Consider the following 23,555-nt stretch of genomic DNA (forward strand, 5'->3'; position numbering starts at 1 on the left):
TTATGCTGTATACATGCTCGTAGATCCTTTCTTTAAACTTCCTGTCAGTCTTGCCCACATAAAATGCGGGGCAAAGCTGACAGGAAGCAAGGTAAACCACAGACGGTGAAGAGCATGTATATCTTCCCTTCATTCTGTAAGTTTTGTTAGCAACTGAAAAACTAGCCCCAGTTGCCAAATACCTGCAACAACTCTATGCCTCACACTTGAATGTCCCATCAATCAGGTGACACACTCCACTACTCATCTCCATAATACTCTTTAAATTATACCCTTTTCTGTAAGTGATGTATGGTCTGTCACCCAGTTTGCCTATTATGTTAGAATCAAAACTGAACAAACCCCAGTTTCTCACCAGGATACACTTTATTAAATCTGCCTCTACACTGTAAGGGGTAATAAATCTCATTGTGAAACTCAACCTGTTATCCTCCACATTATTTTCATCAATGGAAACAAAAGAGAGGGAGCCTGTGTTAGTGTAACTGGTACTAGACATCATGGTTTGTCCTGTCAAAATAGGTTTGTAAACTCCCATTCTTCTTTTGTTTTGTACCTCCTCTATTATTTCCAAAACCATTGACTCAGGGTACCCTCTCTTGGTGAACTTGTCCTTCAAAACCTCACATTCTTCAAAAAAACTAACATCTTCTGATACCATCTGAGCAGCACAAACCAATTGTCCCTTAACTATAGATTTATGTATCTATGTATAATAATGTATACAGCATAAGGAAGGCTAGGTTAGAAAATGCCCTGGCCAAACATTGTAGTGAGAAACCCACTCATTCTTTTGTGTTTAGGGTTTTAAATCAAATTACACCAGATGTGAAAGGGGGCCCTTATCAGTTATTGTTAGAGAGACAGGAGTTGATTTGGCAGTTGAGGTTGAATTCTTACAGAGCTCCAGGCCTTAACAACAAGGTTTCTCTTAAGTGCATATTGAAATTAAGAAGTTTATTGAGATAGAGCAATGGCCATCTGATGTTTGTGTTGATGGTAGTTGCACACACATTGTCATGTACTTGTCTCCATTTGCCTACATGTTTGTTTGAGATTTAAGCAAGCATTATATCAACAGCATGTTTTTATAAACCTTGAAATGTGAATGTTTTGGTTAACATATCATGATTGACTTTTTATTGGATTAGGTTTATTTTATACTAGTTTTCAGTTTCAAGTAGGATTTTTAATAATAATTTTTGTTGAGTTAGATTTTTTATAAGTCCAGCATTTGAAGATGTTGGTTTTTATCTAGTAGTTAATATTTGATTGACTATGTATAAAAGTTATTTTTTATTGCTGATTTGTAGTTTAGTTTTTTATGGTATAGTCCCTTTAAATGTCAATTAGTTTTAACATGTGTTTGTGTGCTCTGTTTGTCTGAAGAAGTATGGCTATTAGTTGAATGAAAAGCATTGTGGAAATAAATTGTTGCTTAACAAGTTTGACTTCAGTTTCATTTTTGCCCAGAGTTCCTTTGTAGATTTCTTGGTGTGTGTTCCAGTGTGCCTTGTGGATTTAACCAGAGTTTTTTTGGTATACCTAAATAACCCTGTATGACATTGTCAGACTGAGATGGGCTCAATGATGGTTCATGATGTGATATGCCATCTGTATCCACAAGTACGTACTGACAGTGTGTTATCCCTGCACTGGCTCAATCATCAGGGAGCCTAAATACTCGCCACTACCATCAGTGAGGGATGTACACAATGGCAGGATGACAAGTACATGTAAATTAAAGTACAATTACCCTTCAGAGCACACAGAGGTCACAGTCAGTGTGGGGATCATTTCCCCCAGTCTCTCCGCAACCCCAATAACACTCCACACTGGCACATCTATGAGGTTAACATCTCAGCAGAGTGGTCAATCCAAAACATCTGTCACCCTCTCTGTCCAACCAGTACTTCGGGTCCCTGGCCAAGAAGCTGACACACACACACTTTGCTATTTGAGTTTTGAATCACACACACACACACACACACACACACACACACACACACACACACACACGCACACACGCACACACACACGCACACACACACGAACATGCACATTCCTGTTAAAGTCTGGCACAACTTTGCTACCTATGGGCCTTTCAGCCCATACTTTAAGGTAGTTCTGAATGCCACAATCCAGCTCTGTAACAGCTACTGTAAGGCCCTCAACAAAGGTTGAAAAATCCTACTGTGTGATGAGCCTATTAGCAAAATGGTAAGTGTGACCAAGACCAATGCTATTGGAGTGAGCTATACAGTGTTGCCATTGTGCATATGCAAGTACTCTAAGAGCTGACCTAGTGCTATTCAGACCTGACCCAATGACAAGGTGTAATGATATGTGACAATAACAAATAAAGGAACAAGAGAATACTCTGTTGATGTAGTACCTACACAGTTCATACTGACAGGGATTCATATAAGACAACATTGCAGGACAGTCTGCAATACATGCAGGAAATGTAAAGTACTAGGTGCATAGTTTCATAGAATGATACTAGGCTATTGGTCCAGATGTCCTCATAAGCCTAGCCCAGATGTTTGCCCATGTCCCTTCAAAGTCAGCACCTTTTTCCCTTGTCCAGCTGGGACACAGGTGGGGTCCCAGGGGTGCCTATTGTGTTTCCCATGCAGTCATCCAGCTTCTTCTGAAAGAAGGCTAGAAAGGTACTCTGCTATGCATGGGGAGGGAGTGTATTTTACAGATAGTGTGTATTGTTTGAGACACAAATCTATCCCACCAAGTACTATTTGTGTCACAGACCATGTGAGGGCCTTGTGTGCAGATTTCGCGAGTGGGGTTTGTCTTATGGATATGCATACACTCCAGCATGGCTGGTTTGGGAATGGCCTTGTTAGCCAGACACATGTCACCTATGATCAGTCTGTATGACACTGAGCAGAGAGACAGGGCTTTCAGCCTATCTGTACAAGAAAGGTATTGCAGACCTTGGATTTTCCTGGTCAGGAACATCTGTGGTCTCTGCAACTGCTGCATGTGGTTGGCAAGGTACATGCCAAACGAGCCATTGTGCTCAGTAATGGTTCTGACAAGGGAGGAGTACAGGAATGGTATGGCCTCCTGGTTCTTGGATTACATACACTTATTTGTGAAGTGGGCCATGTAGACATCCTTTTGTACAATGGTGCTAACATGGTGGGAATCTGTCAGGTTGCTATCAACCTTATTGCATAAGTTGCCTCATGCCTGATTGCATGCTCACTACATTGTTATTACTGTCATAACTAGTGTGGATGACATCTACCACAACAGAGATGATGGTGCATTCCCTGGCATTCAGTTTGAGACAATGCTTCTGGCACCAGTCCTTAATTTGGGTAAGCACCTCTTGGGGGATGTTGACATCACTAGGGGGATGTAAGACAGTGGCCAGCTTGCAGTCATCTGCAGAACTGGTCAGCCACAGACCACTGGTTTTGTCTTGCACCTCAGAACAGTATATGCCAAACAGTAGAGGCCACCAGACAGATCCTTGGGGTACACCACTCTTTAAGGGTCTACTACTAGGGGTGGCTTCCACTACTTTGAGTAGGAATTATCATTGAGCCAGTTAGCTACCCATCTGGTAACATACAGGTTGATGCCTAACTGTGTATGCTCATGTGTTATGGCTGACTGGGGATTATTATCAGAGGCTTTGGCTAGGTGAAGGTAGACAGTGTGCACCGTCTTCCCCTCGTCCATGTGTTTGTTGACCACTTCAAAGCAGTCAACCAGGTTGAACAGGCCTGATCTCCCTTTGACAATATCAAACTGTGTTGGCGCAAGCATTTTGAGGTTGCCGATGTCCCTGTTTATAAGGTCCTTGATAATGCCTTCCATGGTCTTGCAGATAAGGCGAGTTAGGCTGATGTACATATGATTGGCTGGGTCAGTGAATGCTCCACCTTTGTGTAGAGGGGTGACAGCGACTGTCCTCCATGCAGATGGGATAATAATGGTCCTCAGGCTTTGATTGACTACAGTGTGTAATGCAGCTGAGAGCTCATGCCTCAGTTCATGTAGGATGAAGCCAGGGATGTTATCAGGTCCCATGGAGACTTCAGTTTGTTGCCCTTGAGAGGGCATTATGAACCTGCTCTCTAATGATGAGTGGAGGGGGCAGGTTCTGTGCATGTCCTCCTTTACTGATGGGAGGACAGGGGGTGAGGTTTTCACTTAACCTGTCTGCAGTAGGTTGGCTATATATATGGTGTATGTGTATGTGGTGTTATTGACCACCAGTACAGAGCAGATTTGTGTGTTGCCTCTGAGATTGCAGACATATGTGCAGAAGGCCTTGTAATTGGCCTTGGTGGATGTGTCCATTTTGCACTCAAAACTATCATTAGAGGAATTCACCTGTGACCTTATTTGCTTATTCAGACAAAGGTGGGATTGCTTCCAATCTGGCAATGCTCCTTCTTGGCCCTGTACAGCCAATATTTCCACCTATTATGTGGTTTGTGTATTGCTGCTGTCCACTACAGAGGTTTAATCTACCTTGGGGGAGATGATTTTGTCTCATCAGGTATTGCTGAGTCCATACAGCTATGTAGGTGCTCATATAGATGTTTGGTGTAGGCTTGAACACAAAGTCGTGACACAGTTAAACACTTTTCCAATTTCAGGATAGTAATTATTTCTGTTTCAAGGCAATACAACAACTTATTGCTGTAGACATTTATGTCTGTTTGATGACTGAAACTCAGATTACACATTTGTAAAACAAGTACAGCATATTTACCTGATATTTTGCAACTCATGTCTGTATGTTTGAGGCTTCCAGCTACTACTATTACTATGTACATGTGTACAGGTAATACTTGATATACATTTCTGTTCTTTGTCAGTATGGCATACTGTGTTTACACTCTTGCAGCTCAGTCATACCTCTCAACCTGTTACAGCAATACATCTGGACAAAGGCACAAATAAATGGGGGGGGGCAATGACCCCAAAATAGTGACACTTTAGAAATATTGTTGTAACACACTTAGACAGTTGATAGCAAAGTAGGTTTTGCATTCATAGGAGTACTCTGAAGGATATGACATATGACATTCAAATGTATCCTATTATTGTATGACTTCAGTCTTTACTGATTTGCCAGTGATTTGCCAGACAAAACACAACTGTATGAGAAAATGACTACAAATATGACGCAAACATGTGGTCAGTCTGCAAAGCTATGGACAGTTGAAAGGATAATCTCAGTATATTACATACAGTTCAACACACACTTCTGCTCCAGTAGTTTACTATGCACATACCCTATATAGGTATCTTACATTTGTAAGACAAGCATATGCATCATAGTAGCATTCACAAGTGACATATGAATATTTACAACATCACAGGTAGCTGGCCTGACAGTGTCACAGTCAGTATTGTGCAACAGACACTCCAGTAGTAGTCATATGTGAGCTGACCTTTGCTGGGGTGACTCAGGGGCCAGAACTGTGCTCTATGTCATTGCAGACAGAGCCAGCAGGGATGGCCATAGGTGCTGGACAGCAACATGTCAGTCCAGAAAGTCTTGTTGAGACCTGTTGTCTTACTTACAATTTCGCATTATTGCATCCCCTTCTACATTCCATTACATGCTTAATTGTTTGCCATACCTGTTATAGTGCTGCAGAGCTTTCTGTTTCAGAGTAATGCAGATGTTTAGGTTTTTGTAGTTGCAGTCTGACTTTGCATAGAAAGCTTCAGACCTATTTTGTATAGGCAGCAGCTTGTCTTTTGTAGGTAATGATCATGAGCAGGTGATGGCCTGTACACCAGTTGGTGTCTCCCACTTGCTAATTGCATCCAGAACAGCTGTGTTGTCTTTCCATTAGCCAATGGTATTGCAACACAGTGCTATAATTAAGTCCTCCATGTAGGCCTTGCCACTTTTCCTTGCCTGTGAGGAGGACATTATGGAGGTGTGGGAGCTACAACATCACAGATGGTAAGTGGAAATATGTCTTAGAACAAAAAATGTGGAGAAAGCCCAACAAAATGGGAGAATGTTCTAGAATTAGGGACAGATTGTAAGCATTGCTGTTATACAGTTATAAAATTGCTAGATTAACAGAGTTTGTCTGGACATGCATTTTCTGCATGATTTGAAGTCTGACACTGATATGTTTATGACATACCTTTCAACTGTACATATTTCTGCAGAATATCCAGAGGTTTGCCTCTTATGTTTGATCTGTTCCTCAGGTAATTTTTGCTTTTGGCAAAGCACTAGTATAATCTGAGGACTGAAGTCACTAAATAATGACAGCCATTTGTGTTTTAGACTTTATATTCCTTAGAAAAGTTATGTTGAAACACATCCTGTCACTCCAGCAACTTTTTCAGTTTATAACACCATTATTTAAAATATGTCCCTATTTGGGGGTCTCTGTCCCCCAAGTATGTCAGGCTTTGTCAAGATGTCTTGCACTAACAGGTTCAGAGGTATAGCATATCATTATTTAGTGACTTCATTCCTGATATCATCCCAGTGATTTAGCAGAATCCCAGAAACATTATGAGGAAGAGGCCATAAATATGGTCCCAAACCCTGGACATTTTGTGGAAATCTGCACAGTTGAGAGTTAGGTATGTCTGGCCATTGTTAACAGACTGTCAAGATCATGTAGCAGTGTAGTGTGTACATGCTTGTTGGGCTGGATAGGGAGGGGGCAGATGTGTGTGTCATAGATCCTTTTCTATCTGACTGTGCATGCTGCTACAGTTGCTGGCGGTCTATCAGCTGTATATGTTTGTAGGGGCAGACTGAGACATGTCCCCTAACATCTCAGGATTCCAAGTACATTGTGACTTGGGGCAGTATATCTAGGAGTAGTGTGTGACTGGAAATCAGGATATGTTTGTTCAAACAGTCGTTATACTCTAGAGGTCAGTTGGCTTACTAGTATGTTGCTGTAACTGTGGTGCAAATAGTTGTGGGTAGATAATTTCTCACAGATGTCTCTTTTTTCCCTACAGTTACATCCCTATGGTGCATGATATATTTGCAAATGCATGAGCAATTCCCCAGAGCTAATTTGGTGTAGTGTTGTTATGGTCTGACTGTAGTTCAGAAGGTGCTGGTTGAAATGGGTAGCAAAAAAAGTTGTAAGATTCTTTCCCTGGGAGTCCTCCACAATTCTTACTGTAACCCTAATCATCCCTTACACTTGACGGTTGAGTTCCTTGGCCCATAAACACTGGCAGGTGTACTTTGATTGGTCAAAGTACAGACAACATGCATAAAGTGCACGGATTTGATAATGAATGGCTGTGGTTGTGTCTTCTTAACCATCTCCATTTTGTGTTGCCACTCCGGTCTCGTAAGTCTTCAATTAACCCCCCTCCCAGACAAGATGAATGCAAAAAGAAAGAGCTATTCCATCGAGTACTAGAAAGGAATCGTGGAGGACCTCTGGGGAAAGAATCTGATGGCTTTCTGCAAAGAGAAGAAGTTAGATCTCCGAATGGTCCGAAAATGGTGTGCAGAGTATGATAACCTCAGTAAACAGGCCGACGAGGGAAATACTAGGAAGTGAAAGTATGGATCAGGTCAGCAACCATTATTTCCTGAGCTGGAAGACATCATCTGTGACTGGATTGCTAACAGGAGAGCAAAGGCTTTGGTTGTGTGCAGGGCTGATATTCAAGCATTTGCCTTTGTAATGGCACAACAGTTAGAAATATCCCCAGAAGAATTTGAAGCATCACAACATTGGCTGGATGCTTTCCTTCAGCGATATGAACTCTCTCTCTATGAAGATCAACAACACTATTCAAGCTGGAAGATACTGAAGTTATTAAACGTGCACTTGCATTCAAGTCCTTTGTTGATGGCATCAATTTTTCTAAATACCAACTCTCCAACATGATTACTATGGATGAAACTGCAGTGTTTATGGGCCAAGGATTTCAAACAACAATTGATCAGAGGGGTGCCTTGTCAATCTGCATTTTCTCCACTGATTATGAGAATGCAAGTGTTACTTGTATTTTGGCAATTCATCTAGATGGAAAGAAAAACCCCACCTCTAATCATTAGTAAGAGCAAGAAAGATAAGATTGAACATGTTTCAGTCATTTACATTCTTGAAACCGAAAAAGCCTGGTGCACACAAGCAGTTATAAGGAAGTGGGTCAATGTAATGCTGCCACTTGTTTTGCGAGGTGGCAAAAGAGGTCTGCTACTCTGGGATTCAGCCAGCACTCACTGTGCTAAAGACATGAAGAAATTCCTTGCAGGGAGAAGAATAGATCAAATAATGATTCCCACAGGAATGACTGCCTATCTCCAGACTCTTGATATTGCAATAAACAAGTCATTCAAGGACCATTGGTGCATAGAACTCAATGACTACATTGAAAATAGAATGGAAAGAAATCAGCATGGAAACTTTGTGAAGCCTAGCCTGCAAGAGGTCGTGGCTTGGGTGAAAAATTCATAAAACCACTGACAGCTGTGTTGGCAATGCACTATGAGCAGGCTACTTGGATAAGCAGTGCTCATTTAAGGAGAGCTCTATTGCTAGGCATGACAAATTGGGGCCAATGGTTCTACAGGAAATAAAGTCGCAAGAAATTCACCCCAGAATTCGGGGGTTGGAGACTTATGACAATGTTCCAGAAGAAGATGACATGACTGTATTTGAATAACTTTTCTGTTATCAGGGACACAGAATGGATTGCTTCTGCTTTCAGTTTTATTCCCCTCCTCCAATACATATGCATTGAGATTTTTCTGCACTTTCTGTTAACCATGAAATATTGCACTGTGAAAGCCAAGGTGTAGATATTCTGAAGCTGAAATGTTTGCTGCACTGTTTATGTAGAATTCTCACACAACTGTTAACACGTTACTTAGAAACGTTGCCCAATAACAGAAAAGTACCAAATAAACATCAATTTTTGTACATGAATAAATGTTGATTTTTGTACATGAATAAATGTCGATTTGTTTACATGAATAAATTTCGATTTTTGCGCATGAATAAATGTAGATTGTTGTACGAGGGGGTAAATAAGGCATCCCCTGATAATAAGCCCTAATGTGTGTTTTGGAGGGGGAAAAGAGTATAAGACCCGGTCTTATTTTTGGGGAAATACGGTATATATATATATATATATATATATATATATATATATATATATATATATATATAGGGGTCTACTTTAGATGCCCGAAACTGCACTTTACCGAAACTAGATTTACCGACACGTAATGCCCGAAACCGCCAATTACCAAAAGTGTTAATTCCCAACTGTGCTAATCCCGACAGCTGCAATGAATACTAGTACTTACGTATGTAATATGAGATATTACTATATAAGTGAACCATACGCTTACCGGAAAATATCCTACCAAACGGGAATGATGGCGGATGTATCGGAAGTTGGGCCTGGAATTGTGGGAAATATATGCAAACCGATCATGTCTCAGCGAAGTAAACCCATGTTGGAACTGGATGGCTATCTATACCATTTGGAAAGAAGTAGAGGAAACAGGCAATACTGGGGATGTAAAGAAAAGAAGTGTTTCAAATGCAAAGGTAGAGCTATTACTGTGCTTGTTTCGGAAGGTGAGAAACTTGTAAAGTCTGTGTTACATGAACATTCCGCTGATCCTGTGGAGTTACAGCATTACAAACTAAACACTGAAGTTAAAGTTAGGGCAAAGGATAGCAGAGACAATCCTTGTGCTATAGTTGATATTGCAATGGCCTCGACTTTACTAGAAACAGTGCAAAGTATACCTAGCAGAAGGTCACTCTTGCAGAGTATTGGCAGGGTACGTAGGAAAGAAAATGTTGTGGATAAAAACGCAGAAGTTAATCTTATGAATGTGAATACCATCCATTATCCGTTAAAGTCCAGTAACTTTATTTCCGAGCGTTTGGCTGATAAAAGTAGCGGTAGTGTAGTGTATGTGTTTAGTACTGCAAACAATCTATGTGATATCAGTAACGCTACTATATGGTTAATGGACGGTACATTTTTTAGTAAAGAAGTAAGTTGTCGACAACTTTACAGTATTCATGGATTTGTTAAGTACAGAGGTTACAGTAAAGTTGTACCATTAGTGTATGTGCTAATGAGTAGAAAGTCCTTGAAATGCTACAACCTGTTATGGCATTGTGTTTTCCATTTACTTACTAGCAATGGTTTACAGTCTAATGTCCGATTCATATTATGTGACTTTGAAGTGGCTGCAAAAAAAGTATTAAACTTAATATTGAAGGAGCTAAATGTAAAGGTTGTCTGTTTCATTTTGGCCAGAATGTTTGGCGAAAGGTGCAGTCTTTGGGACTATCTACATTATATAACACAGATACAGTATTCCAGTTGAAGGTAAAATCGCTAGTATCACTAGCATTTCTGCAAGAATCCGAAGTAAAAGCTGCATTTGAACAGTTGCAAGTGTGTTTTCCATCTGAAGGACGTGAATTAATAAAATATTTCTCCGATTGGTATATACATGGTAGGCTGCGAAAGTTTGCAACTAGGATGACAAGCTCAATCAGGTTTCCACCTTTATTTACGATTTCCTTTTGGAATATATCGGAATTGAATGAGTTAAATTTACCACAAACTCAGAACTCTGTGGAAGCCTGGCATAGGCGATTAAAATGCTTACTAGGATCTAGAAACGTTGATCTACACATTCTTATGCAAGCGTTAGCACAAGAACAGAATAGAGTGGATGAATTACATGTCAGACTTTCAACTGGGTTTGCTCCGTCTCATAAAAAACGGAAAGTAATGAAGCGACATGAACAGTTCGCTACCGTTATTAACAATAGATGAGAATACAGTGCTATGGAGTTTATAAACAGTATTGCTAGACTGTTAAAATTATAAGACATTTAATTTACTTTACATTATTACGAGAAGTTTTGATTAGGAAATCCGACAACTGATTTTGAGGAGTTACAGTTTGAGTTTGAGAAATGGAAGAATATGTACAGCTGAGAGTGTGACGATAGTTCGTTTTGTTACTTCAGTGTTATATTTAATGTAATTATTTGTGAGCAGTATCACAAAATTGGATGTTTAGTTCACCAGATTTACTTTTAAAGTTGGAGTAGTTGTTGTCACTACAGCAGTTATACTGATTTGCTGTTTCTTTTTATAAACGAGTTGAATATGGAAGTATACTGTTTTACATTCGTGTCGGTGGATTAAGTACGTTACTGTCGAACACAGTTGTCGGTGATTTCGGGTTGGCTAAGTTATTGTCGGTGAAGTAAGTGTTCGGGCATCTAAAGTAGACCCATATATAGATATATATATATATATATATATATATATCTATGTATATATATATATATATATATATGTATATGTATATATATATATATATATATATATATATATATATATATATATAGATGTATGTATGTATAAAAATATGTATATAACATTGCTAATTCCACAGGGTTTCCCTAATGTTGGATGACCATCCTGCATGATTTATTTACTGAGGCATTACTAATTCTAACAGCTCATATGTAGGAGTAGTAACTGCTGTAACTGGTATGTACAGGGTCTGGGTTTAAGACTTGCTAGTATTTTTTCCCTTATGTTAAATGACTGTAATGCATGATATGTTTGTAAAAGCATTACAAATTCCCACAACTCAAATGGTGTAGAGTTATGTTGCTTTTATTGCAGTGCACAGGGTCCTGGGTTCAAGACTTAGCAAGACTGGTTATTTTGTTGTTGGGCAGAACAAGGGCTGATTGACACAGAGTGATTAAAGCACTTTTAAGCAGTTGTAAGCTGGTTTAAGCAGATCTGCGCAAAGCTAAGCATGCTAAAAGATGCTTACGTCCCCTTAGCTTCACTTAGCGGTGCTTATTCCTGCTTAAACCAGTGCTAATTTCAAAAAAGAAAAGGAAATAAAAGGTGACAGGAAAGTGGTGAAATGGAGGCAACAAGGGGGAAAAACATTAGGAAACCCAGCTAGGGATGTGCAGGATGGGTGTAGGAAAGGACCATAACTATCCATTTCTTTTGCAGCAACAGTCATGAATGATGTAGACAATTTGGAATTTAGAGCCACACACAACACAGGGACGGGTGTGGGTGACGTACATCGCTTGAGTAATTCAAGGGTGAATTGATTTACATCAGTGTGCATGGGAGCAAAATGGAGAGCTATGTATGGGACATGATTTTTTTTGTGGGGACAGATGCCCCCCCCCACTTTTTTTAAGGTGAGAGTGAGATGTTGGGGGAAGGTTTTAGGTAACTTCGGGGAGGTAGGTTAGGTAGGAGAGGTTGCTTTTGCAGACAAACAAGACAGACAAGACAGCAGACAGGGGTGGTGTATGACACATGAGGGGGATAAACACCTTGGATGGGCAGGGTGGTTGGGAATCAGAAGCCCATGTGCCCCCAGATGGAAACAGTGGGACTGAGGTCCCCACCCATGGGCAGTCACTACTGCAACTTCATGGCCCCAAAGGTGGCTGTGCTGGGGGCTGGACAACAGGGGCAGCCTGCCCCTCAAGGTGCTGCAGGTGGCCCTCCATCTGGCTCAGCCGTCCATGCAACTCTGAGCAGATGACACTGCTCACCATACCCCAGAACTTGTGGTGGGTAACGGGCTCCTCTCCTCACCCATACCCAGGTTGTGGATGCCTCCCGAAGTTGGTGCAGAACCAGTGGAGGAGGAAGTTCCAGGTTGGGTCCCTGACATGTTGGGGCCCAGTGTCATGGCCAGATGAGGCTGGACAGGTTGATCTCCTGGGATATGCCTTCCCGAACATTCTATGGTGTTGAGAGTTTCCAAAATGTATTGGTTAGTTATGAACACATGTCAAGATTAGTTATAACAGCATGTGTGAGTGTTAAAATTAACCCAAAACAATAGATTTGAAACAGTTGCATAGCAAACAGAAGGCATCCATAAATGGAACAATGGAATGCCTTGTAACAGCATGCCAGTTACATTGATGGCTACAGGCCACCAACAATGGTATTTGAAAAGGTATCCTAATATCCAAACAATTAAATATATGAAAAATAATAGAACTCAAGTCCCAACATTAGGTTTTCTGAAAAACATACTCATAGTATATGAATAATGATTAGTGATGCAGATAAGGGGTCAGGGGAGAGAAAAAAGTCCATTAACAACTGTATAGGCTTCCATTTTTCACAACAATACTGATCAATACTCTACAGGTCTGCCCTCACTTTATATCTACCTATGGCTCAAAGCTTCTGTAGCTCATACATACCTGTTAAACTGTCAACCTGGAATGGTGTGGAGCAAACTGTGACAAATCTGGGTACATGACTAGAGGAGACTTATATATGTCAGGGTTACATATATGACAAGGAAGGGTGTCCTCCACTGATGTTGTGTGAGTGTGCTACTGGCATACTTCACATGGATTCCTATCTGTGTCCAAGGTTATTGGCAGCAGTGATCACTAGCCATGACAGCGTGGCACTTGAGAGATGTATCAGGAAGAGTGCATGGTGTATGTACCTATCCTGCTTTCATTTGCTGGCATGAGGTTGGGCAGTGGAACAGTTGTACACAGTGTATTAGTATACCCTTCCTACAACTACTACAAACATTTATTTACCTGTAAGACCTGTGGTGAAAATATCTGTTACCACTACCTGACTGTTTCTACAAGTATTCAAGATTTATTGAGTGTAAATATGCATACACCTTAGTACCTCTCCCTGGATTCAAACCATGCCTGGGTGTGCAAAAATTGACAACAAAGCTATTTCTCACCATACTGAGCTACTTGGAAACTGCTGTCTTTTGTTTGACTGATTTCTGCCTAATACTCTCTTGGTTAGACAGTCAGACTTTGTAATTCTGAGATTCATGCATGACATATACTTAGTGTACTGTGTATTATTCCTTTGAGATACTACAATCTAGAAAGCAAAGGTTAACACAAGGCGATGCTGCAGGGGACATGGTATAATACATTACACATTACTATTCAGGGTTCAGATCTTAGTGCACAACATATTTCATATTTCATTTATATCTGTTTTTACAACTCCACAATCTACAGTTTTGCATAACAGCTGGTTCTCAGAACAACCTCAGTTAATGCATGCTGTCAAAGCCATATCTGCTGTGAAGAACCTGTACACATTCTGTTTCTACAACATACCAGAGTAAAGACAACAGTTTGTGGTATAAATCTTTATTTGAGTAACATGACACAGTGCTTTGTAACTCCATATCATGTAGATCAATATTAGTCAATTAGACAACCTTTATTTATTCAGTAGACACAGAACACACTATACCTACTGGCAGTAAACAATGTACTCCTTCTTATTTTTGCACTATATACTGCAAGATAGATATGTACTCACCAGCCTGTCAGTGCAGCCTCAATAGTCTGTCCGCATGGGCCTCTACATTGCTAGCCCTCTCCACTGCAGCTGTAGGGGAAAAAGCAAATATTATGCATACCTGTCTATCACATACTCAGGCTAGAATTTGTTACAGCTATAGATGAGATAGTTACAAACTATTGGGGCATTCTGATCCTGAACATCTTGGATCCACTGGGCCAAGAGCACCCCCTTCCTATGCTTTAGGTGCTCACCAGTTTGGGGGATTCCAGTAGCACTGGTGAGATCATGTGCCAGATGGTCCCAGGCCTCCACTTTGTACTTTGAGCCCTGGTACTGGCCCTGCAGCAGTCTGTGGTCATGGTCTTTATCAATGAACACAGTCATAACCCTGGACTCCAAGATGCCCCAGTGCTATGCCCGAAAGCGCACGCCCTCTCCAACTCCAGACATAGTTCCTGCAGAGATCAAACTATAACAGGTTCTAACTGTATTCCTGCCTGTGTGGTTTAAATAAGGCCATATTCCCACTCTTTGCCATCATTGGACCATTCTAAAAATGTTGAGCACAGCTCAGCGGTGTGCAAACCTGCTAAGCTGAGTTGAGCAGTGCTTAAAGGGGTGGATGCTGAGCAGTGCTTAGAGATGTGCAAATCCACTCAGCTGGGCTGAATACTGCTTAGAATAGACTTCTAAGCAATGCTGAAACTGGCTAAGCAGAGCTGAGCACTGCTAAGCATTGCTCAGTTTTCAGGTCAAAAACAGTTTTGAATTGGACATTAATTACTCATTACTGACATATTATTAAGTGTATATATTTTACTTTACATGACATCCGCCTATGTGCTTACATGGCATTACCTTGGGGTATGACTGTACTGTATGGGACACTTGTGTTTACATAGGGGTTTACACAGCATATATCCATTGACACTTCAATTCTGGACCAGCTACACTACCCTGGTTAACAAATATCAATTACTACATCATTTAAAAATAAAAAAAAAAATAACAATGCTTTCCCATATAAAAATGAAGGGTCTGTCTTGGTACTCAAACCGTGAATTGCTGTATGCAAAGCTGGAACTCTAACCACTACACTATCTCGCTGTTGAGGATTTTAGCTATACATTTGTATTTAGCTCCTATGAGATGTTTAAGCAATGCTTAGCAAAGTGCCATGCCATGCAAACCCATTCAGCTACGCTTAAACTTCACTTATAATGGAAAAAAATAATACAATCACTTTAATTACATAGACACCATTTAATTACATATACAACAATTAACATTTAATTACATATACAACAATTACATATTGCAACACCAGCTAGAATTGCAACAACTCACCATCACCCATAAGATTCTGTACCATCCTAGTAATACTCCTATTCTCTGTAGCCTCATCTCCCCCTACATAAATCTTACTACCCTTTGCTCAGCAAATAAATTACTGATTACCATCCAGAAATCCCACAACAAAGCAGGTGATTCTCTTTTCTCAAATTCTGTGGGGAAGATTTGGAACAGGCTTCCCAGCAAACTTGCATCTCTGTCATCATTACCACTCTTCAAAAAGCAACTAAAACTCCTTCAAAAAACTCAATGGCTATGCCCATGTACTAACCCTGACTAACACTCCCTAGTACAACATTATTTTATACCTCTCACCCAAAACCCATAATGTGGGATTAGTAATCCTTCCCTTACTCCCATTTTAGTATCCTACTCTCAGGAAACTATCATTATGTTCTTTGCAACATTCATTCTGCTGTGAGCACAAGTCTTCCACCTTGTATATAGACCAACTATCTTATTACTATGAGTGTAATATTTGTTTAAGTGTATATATCCAAACTTTCTTGTTTTTTAAGTGTTATATTTTTTAAGACAACCTGAATACTTCATTTCAATTTGTACTTTCTTTCCCAACATACTTTATGTTGAATGTCAAACCCCTTACCATGTAAATAGTACTGTATTGCTTTGTTAAACTCTGTCGTCACTTTCTGTAAAAATTATGTTCTTTGATGAAAATTTTCATGAATAATGTATTTAAATATTTTTTTAGTTTTTGCTGTCCTGTTTTATTAGCCTTAATGTAGAGCTTATCTCCCCAGGCCTCTACTGAAAATGGACATGTATTCAGTTTGACTAGCCCGGTCAACAAATGTAAAAAAATAAATAAATATATATATTAATACTAATGCTGATTCATATATGATAATACACTCCCTGTCATTCTATCAATTTTCTAAGCCTTTATGTGCAATATGTTTTAGATTTGCTCTATTTTGGGACCTTTGTCACATGTTTATTTCATGTCTTTATCCAGATTTCTTGGTAGAAGAGGTTGAGGTGTGTGCATATCTCTCAACTGTCCAGATGTTTGGCTCATGTTTTTGTTTTGTTCCTCATAAAATTTGTGGTTTTCTGCAAATCAGTGGGATGATCTCAGGATTGAAGTCACTAAATAATGGCATACATTTGAGTTTCAGACTTCTAATCCTTCAGTAAATGTATGTTAATGCAAACCTTGTTCCTCTGTCAACTTTCTATATTTATGAGAGCTGTACTTCAAATATATCCCTATTTTTGGACCTTTGTCCCCCCATTTGGTTGTCCTTTGTCTGGAGTTTGGGAGCTAAGAGATTTACAGGTATGGCTGTTTCTTTGAGGACACACTTGTACTGACAATGCAGGGGGTGTTTTACAGTTCCTGTCACACACCCCCTGCATTGCTTCCCATTCACACTCCAGCTTTCAGTGTCCGTGGACACTGAAAGCATTGTAAAGTGCCGTACTGCACTTTCACAATGCAAGGGGGTGTGTGATAGCACCTGTCAAACACCCCCTGCATCGATTTCAAGTCCTACTAACTGTTTCAGTGTCCGCAGTCACTGTTTTACTATTTTATTACTTTTTTTATTTTTCTGGGTCTGTCCACCTATGCAGCTAACCTATTTGTAGATCTTAGTGCTTTAAAAAGGGTTGATAGCATTTTCTTCTTGACCTTGCAAAAGCAAGTGTCACTATCTCTTAAAAAGCCATAATTTACTAATTAAAATATTGACTAGCAGGCCAGAGAAATATATGAGTTAACAATGATGCATCAAAAAGTCAGAAAAGGACAGGGGTTGCACTTTCCTGTTTATTGCTATATAGCAAAAAATCTACTGCCAATCATTAGCGGACCGGAGTTCCGCTGTGGTGACTCCTAACTGGGAAAAGCCGAAAAAAGAAGAAGAATTAGAAGTATATCACTGTTGTCTTTCAGGGCTCTGTATTGGGGCAATGTCTTTTTGACTACTCTTCTTGGATATAAATGTGAGAAGTGGACTGTGGATAATCAAATATGCTGATGGATGAAAACAGGGTAAGATAGTAACTTCAATTATAGATGCCAAAATTCTTTAAATTGGCATATAAAAATGTACACGTAATCCAGCAGCAGTGATGTTTTGTTCATAATATTAAAATGAATGAAAACTGACAAAACATTTTGATTTAGATTACAAAATAAGTGGCCATATCACAAAATGAGGACATCACTAAGGATCTAGGGGTAATAGAAAGTCTTTTCAAACTTTGACCATTGTGTATGTACCAATGTGAGACAGCCAAATTCCTTTGCATGTCTAGATCTATGTGACATGCCTAAACTCTATTTTTAAGGTTACAGTTCTTTTTATATCTCTTATGGAAACCACTACTGAAGGGACATTTTGATGGTTTCTGTTTCTTTTGAACAAGCCATATGAAGCAACTTGAAAATGAATATGAATGTATTTCATGATAAAAATATATAGGGTCAGAACATGTTAACTAGTCATAAAGGCTTCAGGAACTGTTACTATTTTCTGTTTTTTACAGGTTACTTAGGCATGGATTATACCAGGTTTATAAAGTGACACACAATCTGGTTCTACTCAGAAAGATATCTATGACCGGAGTGCACTCTTCAGGGGAGTTAACACCTCATCAGTGACAAAAGTAATAAAAATCAATATCAATACTGATTCCTTCATCACACTCACTATTAAATGTACTGCACCCTTTGGCCTGGTCTTGTATAAGCATGTTGCTCTAATTTAGAGACATCAGAGATTCATAACGAGAAAACAAAATCAATGGCCTCATACATCTTACTTAACTGGATGGACTGACTGCTGTCTCTTGGTACTCAGTCTTCCAGACACTCCTCCATAGGGATCTGTGTTTAGCTTTTTAAGCCATGAAAGTCTCAACCCCCTTTGATGTACTATTCCTTGACAGATAAAATGATATCTCAAATATCCAAGTAATAGATGAATAAGACACATGGTAGGTCTTGACATAAATTACTCCATGACATTGTCTTCTGGTATAACACAGGGAAGGGGGATTTGGCATTAAAATGAAGATTTAGCAGGTATCGGTGAAATACCATACAATATCAGTTTTCATGACAGTGGAAATAATCATTATCAGTAGATTTTAATGCATTTTTCGGAATAATGCGTGCTTACTAGGTGGTCTGAAAGGTAAATAGCTCTTATGAGGTTTTCAGTTGATTATTGGTGGTGCTGTCTTGTAGTGGAGCTAGTGATGTTCTCAATGCAGCTGCATGCATCAGGGAACCAGGACTCCTTATAATGTTCTTTCACCAGAAGCAAAAGAGTTACATTAATGCCAAGCATGCACAGTATCATTCATAGTAGCATACGACATGTTTATGTCGATGCATGTGTTTTGCCATTAAGCATGTTGATATTTGCATGGATCTACTAGTAATACTAGATGGTGGAGCCTTAGAGTTCTCACATTACTCAGAGGCAAAGCAGTCCTAGATTTAGAGTGGATAAGAAGTATGCAGGGTGAGGGGAGGGGGTTTGGGTTTTATAATTCACTCTTGTTCATTTGGTTTACCATTTTCACAATTGTGAGAATCACAGATATATCATTTACAACAGCCAGCTCTTACAATAGGGAACCCTACACACACACACACACACACACACACACACACACACACACACACACACACACACACACACACACACACACACACACACACACAAAGTTAGATATATAGATGTAGATATACATATAGATATAGATATATGAAATTATTCTCTGGAAAAAGGTAATGTATAATTTTGCATCACTTAATTAACAAGGTCTTAATTGTCAATTATAGCTGCATGAAGGAAATTGTCTGAAAGCAGTAATCTAGGAATTTAGCTCCTCAATGAAGGATCATCAGAAGGAATAGCCTGGAAGGTGATCTTCTTCTTGATCCTGAACAATAGAAACTTTTTTTTTTGGATATTTGCTTGTATTTTGAATCTTGTTGCATTATTTGAAAAATATAGCTGTGCAACTTAATAAGAAATTAACTGCACACAACCTCATACTTGTGCTTGGCTAAAGCCTTTGATATAATCCTCTAAGTGGTAATTATAAGGAAAATATGAGCACTAACTGTGTTATTCAGTGGACACACTTCTGGATAAATTATAGACCTAGTGCAAATGCAGATTAAATGTCCCATCAAATCCAGTGAGCTAACAAGAGAGAACTACTCTGGTGGAGTAGGGAGATTAAGCCCGACAACAGCCCGGTTGACCCAGTTCAATTAGAGGTTCAGGCAATTGATAGAGTGGCAGGTGAGGGTTATCCGCATCCATCTGGGGGGTAGACAGTAATGTGGCTGTTTCCTGCAGTGATACTAAATGGAGGGTTGGGACACTGTGTCAAGGGGGGATAGCTTAAGGAAGGGTAAGGGTGTTGGGCATGGCTGAGTTGCTACAGAGGAGGAGTGTGGCCTTCCCTCAAACATAATCACATAACCACAGTTGTATGGGGAAGTCATAGTTTAGGTATAACTGAGAAATAAAAACAGCAGAGTAGTGATAGCCAAGATCCCCAAGATAGCTTTAGGTTCCATGTCTAGCCGCAGCAACAACAATCAGAGAAAGTCCATGTACTACCAGAGGGAAATATCTTTGCATTCAACATTAGAAATATAGCATTATCTGATTGCAAAAAAAAAGGTGAAAAAAGAAAATACTGGAAAGGCTGACTAAAGGTTAACTAAACATGACAATATGATCATTTAATTGCCACCATGGTTTTAAAGGCTCTCTAGGTTGTCCATATGATATAAAAAGTATGCCTTTCACTTTATGCAAGTATTTTTTCTCTATACAGCATAGTGATCCATGCAGTTATCATATATAATGTGGTATTCTGTAGGTTTCATACCCCATGTCTTCTACTGTTTGAGAATACAGAGATACTTGGATTAGAAAAGCCATAGTAAAAGATCGAGTTACTCATCAGTTTACCGTCTATTAAGGAGGTGACATCTGCTTGTCTTCAAGTGATATGCAGTCTTGTTTGGAAATCAGCCCCTGGAGCTTACAGCTGGTTGAGCAGATATGTCGATAGTAATTTTAAGCATAAAATAAATATTAGTAATAAGAAAATGTGTCAGATGCATCAAAGAGCGTCTACTACACTTGTGGATTAAACATATTATAGGAGTAAAAAAAAAGTATTACACCACCTTCATAAATAACTTTAATACTGTAGGGTTCAAAGTTCTAGGACATATATTTTAGATAGGATACATTACTGTTTTCAAGAACAGAGAAGTTATTCATCATTTTGTTTTTACTCTTTGCCTCTACCTTTTTGACTACCTGCAGGCTGAAGTTTCCAGGCTCGTAAATAAAAAAAAAAGTCATAAGTACTTTTGTAGCTAAAAAAATAAAAAGCTATGTTTTGCTACAATATGAGATATACTGAACTTTAAAAATTACACAGATTATGTATGTTCCCATAAAGGTTTGATTATATCACACAATTCTCAGGACTAACCCCAAATAACTCCTCTAGGCCTGCAAGCAGTATACATCAGCCTGGCAGTTAAGAAAGGCATTTGTTTTTGAATATCTGAATCAGTCTTGGCTTTGGCATCTTGCAGAAAATGTATAACAGAAGATATAACTACAAAATCTCGTAAACTAAAAAATCTGAATAACAACACATTTATGAAACACATATACACAGGATAATAACAATCAAAGTTTTTGAGGGCCGTGAGGCTGCAAGCGAAATATCACCCCTGGCCCCTTCTATTCCTATACAATTTATTTGCCCATTTGACAAAAATTGAAGTGTGCTGATCCAATGCTTGCCTTTCCATTCATGTCTGTGACACTAAGTGCAGGAAATATGTACAAGGTACAAAACAGCAAAACATAACTTGGACCACAACGATAATAATCAAGCTGTTATTTATTTATTTATTTATTTGTCTGTTCATTTGTTAACCATATATAAGATTCCTTGTCTTTCTCATCCCTTTTAGGCATGGCACAGATCATAAAGCAAGATAACGGCAACACAGCACAGTGGCAAGATGTGTGTCAAAAGGTTTTGTGGCTTTTTTCTACTCTCCAGAGACTATTTTTGTGGAATTTGCATCTAAGTATATTTATTTTTTCTTTGGGCACTCCAATTTCTTATCACCTTCCATAACATGGTGATTTTAAGTTGCTCACACCCAATTGTCTGCATACATACATTTGTGTCCCAGAGACTCTCCCATCTGTGGAATAGACTCCCTCTCCATGTCAAGCAGAGTACCTCTTTACCCCTTTTTAAGTAGAACCTGGATAACTGGATGGGTAATAGAAAATACATCACTGGGATTCCACCCGTGTCCCTGCTGGACAGGGGCATCTGGTGCTGATTTGTCTATATATGGGCTATCTAAATGAGCTGGGGTTACTGAATAGCAAAAATGGGTCACTGTGTCCATAGGTAAAACTTGTGTAGCCTCAGAACCATGTTGGTGTTAGTAAACAGGTAGCTGACATCAAAAGGGGGTGTGTCACTATATGTTTAAGTGGATTGGAGCGCATTAGCCCGGCGTGCCACTCAGCTAAACAGGGGTGTGTGTCCAGTGGTGCTAAGCTGCATTTAGCTCTGCAGCACTTGTTTTAGCTGGTTTAAGCATGGGGGTGTGTCTAGACTGCTGAGCACTGCTTATACTAGCATCACGGGTTTGCATGCCGTGCCACAGTGCTTAGCAGTGAAAGGATTAAAAATTACACCCCAGGGATCACTTCTGTGTCTCTGCTCAACAGTGGCACAGGAAAATAACTTTCTTGGGTGGCGTAAGCCAGGGAACCTTGTTGGCTAGGCATATGTAGGCCCTTGGGCTGAAAGCCTAGTACCTACCTATGAACCTGTAAAAAAAGGAAATAGCCCGGGAAAGCCTATCATGTATAAATGACTGATAAGCCCTGTTCCACTGACACTGGGCCAGTCAAACCCTTCAATGATAAACCTGGCAAGTGGAATGCATCATAGCCAGCCAACTATACAGGCTGCATCTGCAGCACACCAGTATAAAGTATGCATACACCCTTCCATTTGATTATTCCCACATACGCTGCACCATTGGAGTACACACTTGGGAATTTTAACTGACAGAATGCTAGGGGCTGCTGCTGCTCTGGTACATCTGTATGTGCTAGATGCTGAGGTCAATGCTGATGCTGATGCTGATGCTGACAATAGGCCTAGACTGAGAAGGAGAAGAGTGTTCAGGCCCAAGGTAACCTTCTAGGAGCTACATGAGCTGGAGATTGTAGAGCGGTACAGGGTGGACAGGACATACTACAAGAACTCATTGAGCTCTGCTGCCCTCAACTCAGACCCAGAGCCAACAGAAGGGAACCCATCCCAGTGGAAAAAATGTATGTGTAGCCCTTAGAATAGTAGCTACAGGTATATTTCAAAGACCAACTGGGGACATGATGGGGATCTCACAGGCATCCTCATCCCGGGTACTCCACCAGTTCCTCGTTGCCATGCAAACCCATGCCAGTGAGCACATTTATTTACCCCATACCCCTGAGAAGATGGCCAGCAGTATGTATCTCTACAGTGTAGCAAATTACCCTGAGGTACTGGGTGCCATAGACTGCACTCATGTACACATCAAAGCACTGCCCGGTGAGGAGGGTAGAATCTATGTCAACCACAATGGTTATCACTCCATCAACTGGCAGGTCATGTGCAATGCCCAGGGCATTAACATGAGTGTGTATGCAGGCAGCCCTGGCAGTTACCATGACTCCCATATCTGGCATGCATCACAGCTGTACCAGATGTTTGCCAGGGGAGACATCCTGTACTGCCATCTA

The sequence above is a fragment of the Protopterus annectens genome, chromosome 5.part0 (assembly GCF_019279795.1).
Source record: "Protopterus annectens isolate FY-2018-M chromosome 5.part0, PAN1.0, whole genome shotgun sequence".
NCBI classification, from domain to species: Eukaryota; Metazoa; Chordata; order Ceratodontiformes; family Protopteridae; genus Protopterus; species Protopterus annectens.